We start from the raw sequence: 9526 nt of genomic DNA, 5'->3' as shown, positions 1-9526 counted from the left end.
TTGGTTGGAATGTTGTTTTACGTCGCACTCAGCAATATTCCAGCTATATGACGGGGGTCTGTAAATAATCGAGTCTGGACCAGACAATCCAGTGATTGAAATCATGAGCATCGATCCACGCAATTGGGATCGATGACATGCATCAACCAAGTCAGCGAGCCTGACAACCGGATCCCGTTAGTCGCCTTTTATGACAAGCATAGACGCCTTTTAGGGCAAGCATAGGTTGCTGAAGACCTATTCTACCCCGGATCTTCACGGGTCCGTTCATCAGGTCTATGTTAGTAACATATATGTTATTCGGAGCGCTAAAGTTGCTTTGTCGAAAGAGGCCCCAAAGAATTAGATTGATGATCTTGTATTGAGCGTTTAAATAGTTAACATGGAAACTGGATCGGTTTAGAAGCAATATATTCTTTCAATAACTTTCAAACTTAAAATAAGAAAACATTTTAGTATTCATTTTCCGTAGAAAACAACTTTTATTATTGTTCATATATTAATTATTCCTAAACTTTTTTATGAAAAATGTAACATAGAAAGCATTTTAAAATTACAAATGGGCAGGGAAACTTCCAAACAATTCGGATGGGTAGAAATATACTGAGGATTGGCCGGGTCAGCGTGGAGGACAGTTATAGGGTTCAATAAGGTGTCTCGGATTTCAACAGCAGCCCTAATTGTATGCGGCGTCTCACCAAGGGGAGCCACTGACGACACTTACAGCCAACTGGTGACATTAATCATCTCCTAATGTGTTTTCTCTGATGAGGAGGGATAGTAATCGCATTGTCATAACGGTATCCATAGAGGGTAAACTTCAGCTTAGTTATATGACACGCGAGTTCACATGCTAACATGCCCTTCGGTCACACAAGCAGGTCGTCCTGCTTGCAAATATTATTTACTATAGTACTGATGAAAGAAAAGAATATTGCGAACAAAGCCATTTTGAAATAGTTAATAAAAAGAATATAAATGCTATAAAAGGATCTGATTACCTTGGACTACATGGCACGGTTTCAAATCACATCCTCATATGGTAAATAAAGATAATAATATGTCTCTTTATGATTGATGGTTGTCTGTTTAGTAAGGGACGCGAAATGAATGATCATGTCAATGTGACAATGACAATGTTGTGATATTAATCAGAGATGGGGAAATTTAAAAAATAAGATGATTAGTCGTTTGCCCTGTTTACATTGCTTTCCCACATATCAAGTCCGTCTAATAACGACCCATATATCACTGCCCTGGCAATACTAGAATCCGTCCAATTTGACCGTATACTTTTTTCCTGGCAATACCAGAAGCCGTCTGAATTACCGTTATGACATTATCTTTGCAATTCCAGAGTCTATCTAAAATGTGCCCTTTCTAACATTGCCCTGGCAATACCAGAAATACTAGAAGCCGTCCTAAATTGCCGTTATAACATTGTCTTTGCAATCCAGAGTCCATCTAAGTTGCCCTTATGACATTGCCTTGAAAATACCAGAAGTCGTCTAAATTGTCGTTATAGCATTACCTTGGCAATTCTAGAGTCCATCTAATTTGCTCTTATAATATTGCCCTGACCAATGTCAGAAATTCCAGGAGCCGTCTAAATTGGCGTTTTAACATTAACTTGGTCATTCCAGAGTCCATCTTATTTGCCTTTTAACATTGCCCTGACAATACAAGAAATACCAGAAGCCATTAACTTGGCATCCAGAGTTCATCTAATTTGCCTTTATAACATTGCCCTGAAAATGCAAGAAGCCGTCTAAATTGCCGTTATAACATTAACTAGGCCATTCCAGAGTCAATCTAATTTGCCCTTACAATATTGCCCCATAGTACAATAGCCCCCTCATTTACCCTTGGTGTATTAGAGTCTGTCTAATTTAATCTTGCAGCATTGATCTGGCAAACACGTACGTGTAAGTATGCTGTACATATATTCTTTCAACATGTTTTATGCTTAGCGAAAGGGATCAGGTACGATGTATCACTACTTAAAAGACCGTCTCCGCTATTACAGAGAGTACATATCACTGTAAAATAGTAGAAACTAACCTTGTTAGATTTATTGATTATGTTCAAATATATGCTGGGTTGTCACGCAGTGTATGCACGTTATTTGTACCTTGCTACAAGGGAATGATATCTTGGAACACAGGCCATTTGGTGTTTTATAACAGGCCAACACTCCAAATTACAATACATCTATATGAAAAGAATAGTGTGTCTGTAGTAACAAGCGATGAATCCTGCAAGTTCCTCTGTGGAAATGTCATCACTGACTTTCCATTTAATGCCACAATTTAAATATATTCATCAAACATATAAAAATATTAGACACACGTATTATAGATTACCCTTATGAAGGCCTCTCTAGCGTGCAGAAACGCCATATCCTTAATACATCCGAAATTCAATATTCACGTGGCGCTTTTCAGATAGTTACAATAGTAACCATTGGCCATTTGAAGAGTTCGTTTTCATAGTTTTCATGCGATATATCCAATTTCATTTAAACAATAACAATAGTTACTCCTGGCCATTTAAATTGAATTTGAATGTGATTATCCGGTTTCAGTTGTTAACATTGACATCTTTATTTGATTATTATTCATATATTTGCATGTAGAGTTCATGTAAACAATTATCACAGTTTACACTGGCCATTTGAGTGTATATGTTTCCATAGACTTTATACAATTTAGACGATTTCGTATAGATGTTTCAGATATAGTATACGAATTATCCTATTTCCTTTAAACACTTACCATAATGACCATTTATGGTTCGAAATGTGTTATATCATATGTTTTATATGGTTTATCTGAGTTCATTGAAACAATTATAATAGTTTGTTCCTACGCCACGGCAATATATTTTCGTTGCCAATATGCATCATGACTTTTTGAAAATTTGTGTTAGGTTGTGATTTTGGAACCAACTTCTTGACATTTATGGTAAGGCAAACAGACGAAAAGGGCGTTCATAGTAAACCTATTTTCAATCAATCACAGCATTTGTACACTTCTTTAAACTTGCTCATTTGAAGGCTGTAGGACAGGTTCAAACATAAAACAAGAATGATTTGCCTGGCGTTTTAAGTTTTATTCATAGTAAATGTTTATACGGAAGCGCCTGCCTAATAGCTTGCGAGTTTCGACTTGTTGAAAAGATGTGCATAGGCAACATGTGCACAGAAGTGTGTATTATCCTGTATCAATGTGTGTGCGTGTGGTCGCATGCGTGTGGCCTTCATTAGTTTGTACACATGCATGTGTGTTTACGTGTGTCTTCATTTCTTCAATTACATGTGTCTTGAGGTGTCCAAAGATCCATTCAGATGGCGTATCGTACACGCGAGTTTTTACACGATTTTGCTCTTTGAAGAAATATACGCGAATATGAGCAACACGTTAAGTCCATTGTACGATTCCGACCATATCATGTGTTTATGAATCATATCAAATAGTGATGATACCAGGTGTTCAGGTAAAGGTGAACTCATCCTGTCCCATCGCCACAAACACATGCAAAGGCAAGTCAATTGTTCGGTTGGAACACTGGAACATTGTTTTACAAGCCAAATAGGAAATTGCATAGGACATCAGTTTTGTCAGTGATGCTTTCGGCCTGATTTTGATTTTACAATTGATTTTGATTAGGTTGAAAGTACTCATGCTAATTAATATCAAGGTGACTGGTTAAAAAAACATCTTGATTTGAATTTTACAGTCAAGGAAATAGCTGAATCTGCAAATAGGACACTTAGTGTTATAATCTGTAAATTTAAAGCAGCTGGTGGTTTGGCATACAGCATCTTTGAACGATAATTTGGCCCAGCCTATCTTACCCTATTGGTTGGCAATTTGGGGTACTAAGGAATTACTGAGGAAGCTGTACTAACGCTATGAATACGCAATGCCATATAGAAAGTGGTCAAATGTAACAAATGTTATATTTGCGATAACATTTCCTCAATAAAGTACAAATTCTGGTACCTTTTTTCATTTGAGTCCCATCCGGGATTCGAACCCACACTCTCAGAGTCAGGCACCAAAGCGGGGACTCAACCCAAAATAGTATTAGAAATTGTACTTTACTAAGGAAGTGATACCCCTCTCTGAAATAGAATTAGACAAATTTAGTCCTCCAACATCTCCGCTTAATGAACGTATTTGTAAACTGTGAAACAGTTATGTTGTTGAGCATAAGATATATCTTTTTGCTGTGGAATATAGCTTCTCATTTAACGCTGCACTTCACGCAGATGTTTGCTTGTTTATTTGTTTGTTTGTTTGTTGTTTAACGCCGCACTCAGCAATATTCCAGCTATATGACGGCGGTCTGTAAATAATCCAGTCTGGACCAGACAATTCAGTGATTGACATCATGAGCATCGATCCACACAATTGGGATACGATGACATGCATCAACCACGATCCCGTTAGTCGCTTAATACGAACAGCACCGGCAACAATAACGATTTTAATCTGCCAGTTATTTATTCAAATCTTCATTAATTCAATCTGAATAAACCATTATGTCATGGACATTTTTCTTTGACAAGTGAAAAGGAGACATTGCTATTATGTTGACAGATTAATGTTGTTGGGGATGTGTTGATATAAAATTCAAAAATCCTTGACTGAAAAAAAGTCGAAAACAAAGTTGAATAAGCACTGAATATATTCACGAAGCGTTAAAACATTTTTATTCAAATTATTAAACAGTTAAGACACTGTATTTTAAGACAAATCTGTTTTACTTCAAAATGACTGTGCGTCAACTCCTTGAAATTTGTAACGCTTATGATGAACTTCGTCTTCAGTATTTACCACAGAAGTATTTTGTACATCCTACTTTTGGTAAATTCAATATGCTTATGGCGGTAAACAATGAAACTGTTATTAGAAATGTTGCAACTTTTATATACCATACTATGAATGTTCGACTCCAAACACTAAGCCTACAAATGTTAATGATGGACTCAAATATTGTACCATGGGCCGCTGGCCTACACATGTACATGAATAAAGAATTGAATTGAACTCCTTGAAATAATGACTCGATAATTTACCGAGGGATAACAGTTCCCATTTGAAAAACCTGTCTATGCATATGTGTTTGTCATCATGGTGCGAGGGATCACCATACTTTTAAGGACAAATTTATTTGGGATAATTAGTCGTTGAGTTATCTGTTTTATTCAATATGTATTGATTTTATCCCTACCAATTAACGGTCATTGGGTACAAACTTTAAATGCATAAAAATGCGCGTGCACGTGCACGACTGCAAATGCATTCGCGAAGGAACCTCCGTCGGTATAAAATGCGGACTGGCGTCAGGGTGAATATTCATCCCCAGTGGCGGTGTATGTATAGGCCCTTGCGGACCCCATTGTTTTCTGCATTAGACTTTAACCGATCAACAGCTCCGCTAGTGTCCAGATTAGCTCAACTGATATTTCAATTAAAGACCATTAGGAGTGTAAACAGAGCAAATAAGGCATCACTTACCGAGTGCCTGATAAACTCCGACGAATGTAATTACCCGCGAAAAGTATTTGTTATAATAATAATGGCCACGACCTCACCACGTTCACCAATAGCAGGGCCTGTGTTCCTCTCCTTGCCCTACAGATTTAATTACTGCAATCGACATTGTACAAAGAAAGTAATTAAAGCATATTAGCTGCCATAAATTAATATCGATCGGTTTGTGGCTATCAAACACTAACATTTTGGCCCCCTGTTGTTTTAAATAAGAGTACGGACCGCGTGTCAACACAATCTGTAAGTGACCAGTGAGTACACACGACTCAAGTGATTTAACGTGGTAATGAATATCGAACATTTCTTTCCGTCTTGTGATACTCCATGGAACTGTGGAAAAAGTGGGCGAACAGTTAATAGCGAGCTCATGCCTCATTGTTTAATACCGCAAAATGTCAGTTTGCAAATATTTCCTGTGTTTACGCAATTTTTGTATTTCTAATTGAATTTTGTGTCATAACAGTGTTATCGATATATGTATGTGTGAGAAAGGTGAGTTGGAACGGTAAAGGTGAGGTGAGGTCAAATGGGGCTGGACGTCGCGTCCAAGATTATTGCTCTTATATAGCGACGTGCATGCACGTGTGTGTGTTTGGGTGGCTGCTTGTACTAGTCCGGACTGCTGCCGCTTTATCGTGCTAGCCCACTGAGATACCATGCCGCAGCTTAACACGAATACCCCACTCAGACACAGTATACTGACTCCGAACCGACCAGTCCTTGTTTAATTCTCTTAATGTCGAGCGCCAGGCAGGGCAACAACAAGTACCATCTTTTAACGTATTTTGGTATGTCGAACCCCGAGGAAGATCAGATCGATAATGGAAGATAACAGGGATGGATGGAAGATTAGAACATGGGAGATCAGACGGTTGCTAATGGAAGATGAGGATGCCTCGATGAAAACGGCAATAACTCAAAGAAACTGCCTAGATGGATGAAAGATTAGAATATTGAAGATCGGACAGCAGATATAATGGAAGATCAGATGGATGGAGGGAAGATTAGAAGAGAGCATGGTCGATTAGAATATGGAAGATGATGTAGCTAATGGAAGAATAGCTGGATGGATGGAAGATTAGAATACGGAAGATGATATAGCTAATGGAAGATTAGATGGATGGATGGAAGATTAGAATATGGAAGATCAGATAGCTCGTGGAAGATTAGTTGGATGGATGAAAGATTAGAATATTGAAGATCGGAAAGCAGATATAATGGAAGATTATGTCCTTGGAGGGAAGAGTAGCTGGATGGGTGGACGATTAGAATATAGAAAGATCAGACAGCAGATATAATGGAAGATCAGATGGATGGAGGGAAGATTAAAAGAGAGGATGGTCGATTAGAATATGGAAGATGATGTAGGTAATGGAAGAATAGCTGGATGGATGGAAGATTAGAATACGGAAGATGATATAGCTAATGGAAGACTAGATGGATGGATGGAAGATTAGAATACGGAAGATGAGATAGCCAATGGAAGAATATATGGATGGATGGAAGATTAAAATACGGAAGACGAGATAACTGAAAATGAAATAGTCGGCGATGAAGGGAAGATGTGAATATGGAAGATGAGATGGATGAGGGTAGGTACGATAGATGAGTGGGAGATAAGAATATGGAAGATCAGACAGCTGAAAATGAAAGATTAGATGGATGAAGGGCAGATTAGAATATGGAAAAAAAGATTAAATAGTTAGATGGGATGAAAGACGGATTGATAGATGATGGAAAACAAGGTGGTGAGATATAGATATTGGAAAATTTAACTAATGGATGGATTATTAGATGAAAAGGATGGCCGATTGATGATGAGAAACAAGAGGGGTGATGGATATAGATGTATGAGATGATGGAAACATGGCGATTGATAAAGCTTAGATAATGGATGGATAGATGGATTATATTATGGAAACATTGCCGTTGATAAAGCTTAGATAATGGATGGATAGATGTATGAGATGATGGAAACATGGCGATTGATAAAGCTTAGATAATGGATGGATAGATGTATGAGATGATGGAAACATGGCGATTGATAAAGCTTAGATAATGGATGGATAGATTATGAGATGATGGAAACATGGCGATTGATAAAGCTTAGATAATGGATGGATAGATGCATTATATGATGGAAACATGGCGATTGATAAAGCTTAGATAATGGATGGATAGATGTATGATATGATGGAAACATGGCGATTGATAAAGCTTAGATAATGGATGGATAGATGTATGATATGATGGAAACATGGCGGTTGATAAAGCTAAGATAATGGATGGATAGATGGATGATGGCGATAACAGTCATATTGCAGGATTAGATGGGTGACAAGATGGTGAGTGGAAGATGAAATGCATGATGGAAGATTAGATTATGTAAGTTTGTGGGGGTGGGGGTGGGGGTGGGGGGTAGATATGGAAGACGGGGTATGAAGGATGGTGGATAGTGGGAGAAATGATATGGAATAAGTGAAAACCGTGTCTAACGACTAACGAATCGTGTGTGCTCACTCACTCACTGAATATAGACGAGTTTGACTGTGTGAATTGTTTATTCCGGCAAACCCAACCAAATGGAACTCAGATAAATAGAATTTGCACTTTATTACCTCTTGGAAATGACATATATAGAGACATAGATATACAGATAAATAGATTCATATGCCTCGATGGGAAAAAAACAATAACGTGTTTTAAATAGCGATGTTATAGGTATCATGAAATTGCCTAGATGCGGAAACCTATCATTACTGAGAATTTCACTCTTATCGGGACAATATCCTGTTGTCTAATGCGGTAGACGGTTCATGGCCCTTAATTCTAAATCTCATTGTTTCATATACGTTCACAACAAAGTAAGTTTTTACCTCGAGGTGATATTTGAAAAAGGCTATCCAGGTATACTTAGGCAAATTTGACACCATAATCTAGCCGAGTCATTACCTTGGTATTCAAACAGATGAACTTTTGATTTACTCATCATCTACTTGGCTGTGTCAGCTGTGACGGTGAACAGTGATCGATATAGCTGTTATACGAACATTATAATATATGTAGGGTGTCAGAGTGAGTGATGAGTGCTAATGATCTTGTTATCATATTATCATTGTGTAAGATACACCTGTAAGATGGTGTGGTCATCGCTGAATCAATCATAGCTCGTCATCTTTCTGTCGTGACAGTGTTGGAGTTGAAGAGATGCAATATATAATATTGTTTTGTTTAATTTAAATTTAGCCTATATTATAAACACATTGATGGAACTTCTTGTAGTTAAGTTTGCAAACGTTCTCTATGTATTTTTAATATCGGCATGCTGCATTACGAAGATTTCCTAAATAAATGAATGGCTTGTTTACATGTAATAAAATGAAAATATCAACTGTCTGTTTCAAATAATGTTGCATTATACAATGTATTTATGTTACAGAGGTAAAGAAAATATTAAACGGCTCCGCAAAAATATACGTCGCCGACAGGATTCGAACCTGTGCGGGGAGACCCCAATGGATTTCGAGTCCATCGCCTTAACCACTCGGCCACGACGACTGCTACGATGAAAAGGAATTATGTCTTACATATTGTATTCCATTGAAGTCAATGAAAATTACCACTTCCTTGTTCGTGATAACTTAATTTCAATTATCAAATTACTGATAGATTCGTTTATACTTAGTATATTGGCGCTCTATTGACTGGTTTATTTGTTTTACGAACGCTTCTCTTACTATGCAAATGATTATGCGTCCTGTAGCGGCGACCGACCGTCGAATTCTTCACAGGTTCATTCGGGTTCATTCTTTCATTGTGAGATCCCGATATCTATTATTTTACTTCGATCTCTCAACCTAGAAGCCGCACGAAGGACAATCATTAATTACGCGTTTTCTCTTATTGTTCCCTACACCTTTCAAGCAGCTTGACTAAAACTAGGCCTCCCGGCATGTATGTTAATA

General features: G+C 37.6%; 1 non-coding gene across 1 annotated transcript; it reads right to left on the bottom strand.

Moving 5' to 3' along the window:
- Positions 1-9037: 9037 nt before the first annotated feature.
- On the bottom strand, positions 9038-9119 carry Trnas-cga (transfer RNA serine (anticodon CGA)). Its single transcript has one exon. It is a non-coding gene; the product is annotated as a tRNA-Ser (tRNA).
- Positions 9120-9526: the final 407 nt, after the last annotated feature.

The sequence above is a fragment of the Haliotis cracherodii genome, unplaced genomic scaffold (genome assembly GCF_022045235.1).
Source record: "Haliotis cracherodii isolate W230 unplaced genomic scaffold, xgHalCrac1.p SCAF_2, whole genome shotgun sequence".
Taxonomy (NCBI): domain Eukaryota; kingdom Metazoa; phylum Mollusca; class Gastropoda; order Lepetellida; family Haliotidae; genus Haliotis; species Haliotis cracherodii.
The sequence above is the reverse complement of the archived record's forward strand: the minus strand, read 5'-3'. Positions and strand labels throughout refer to the sequence as shown.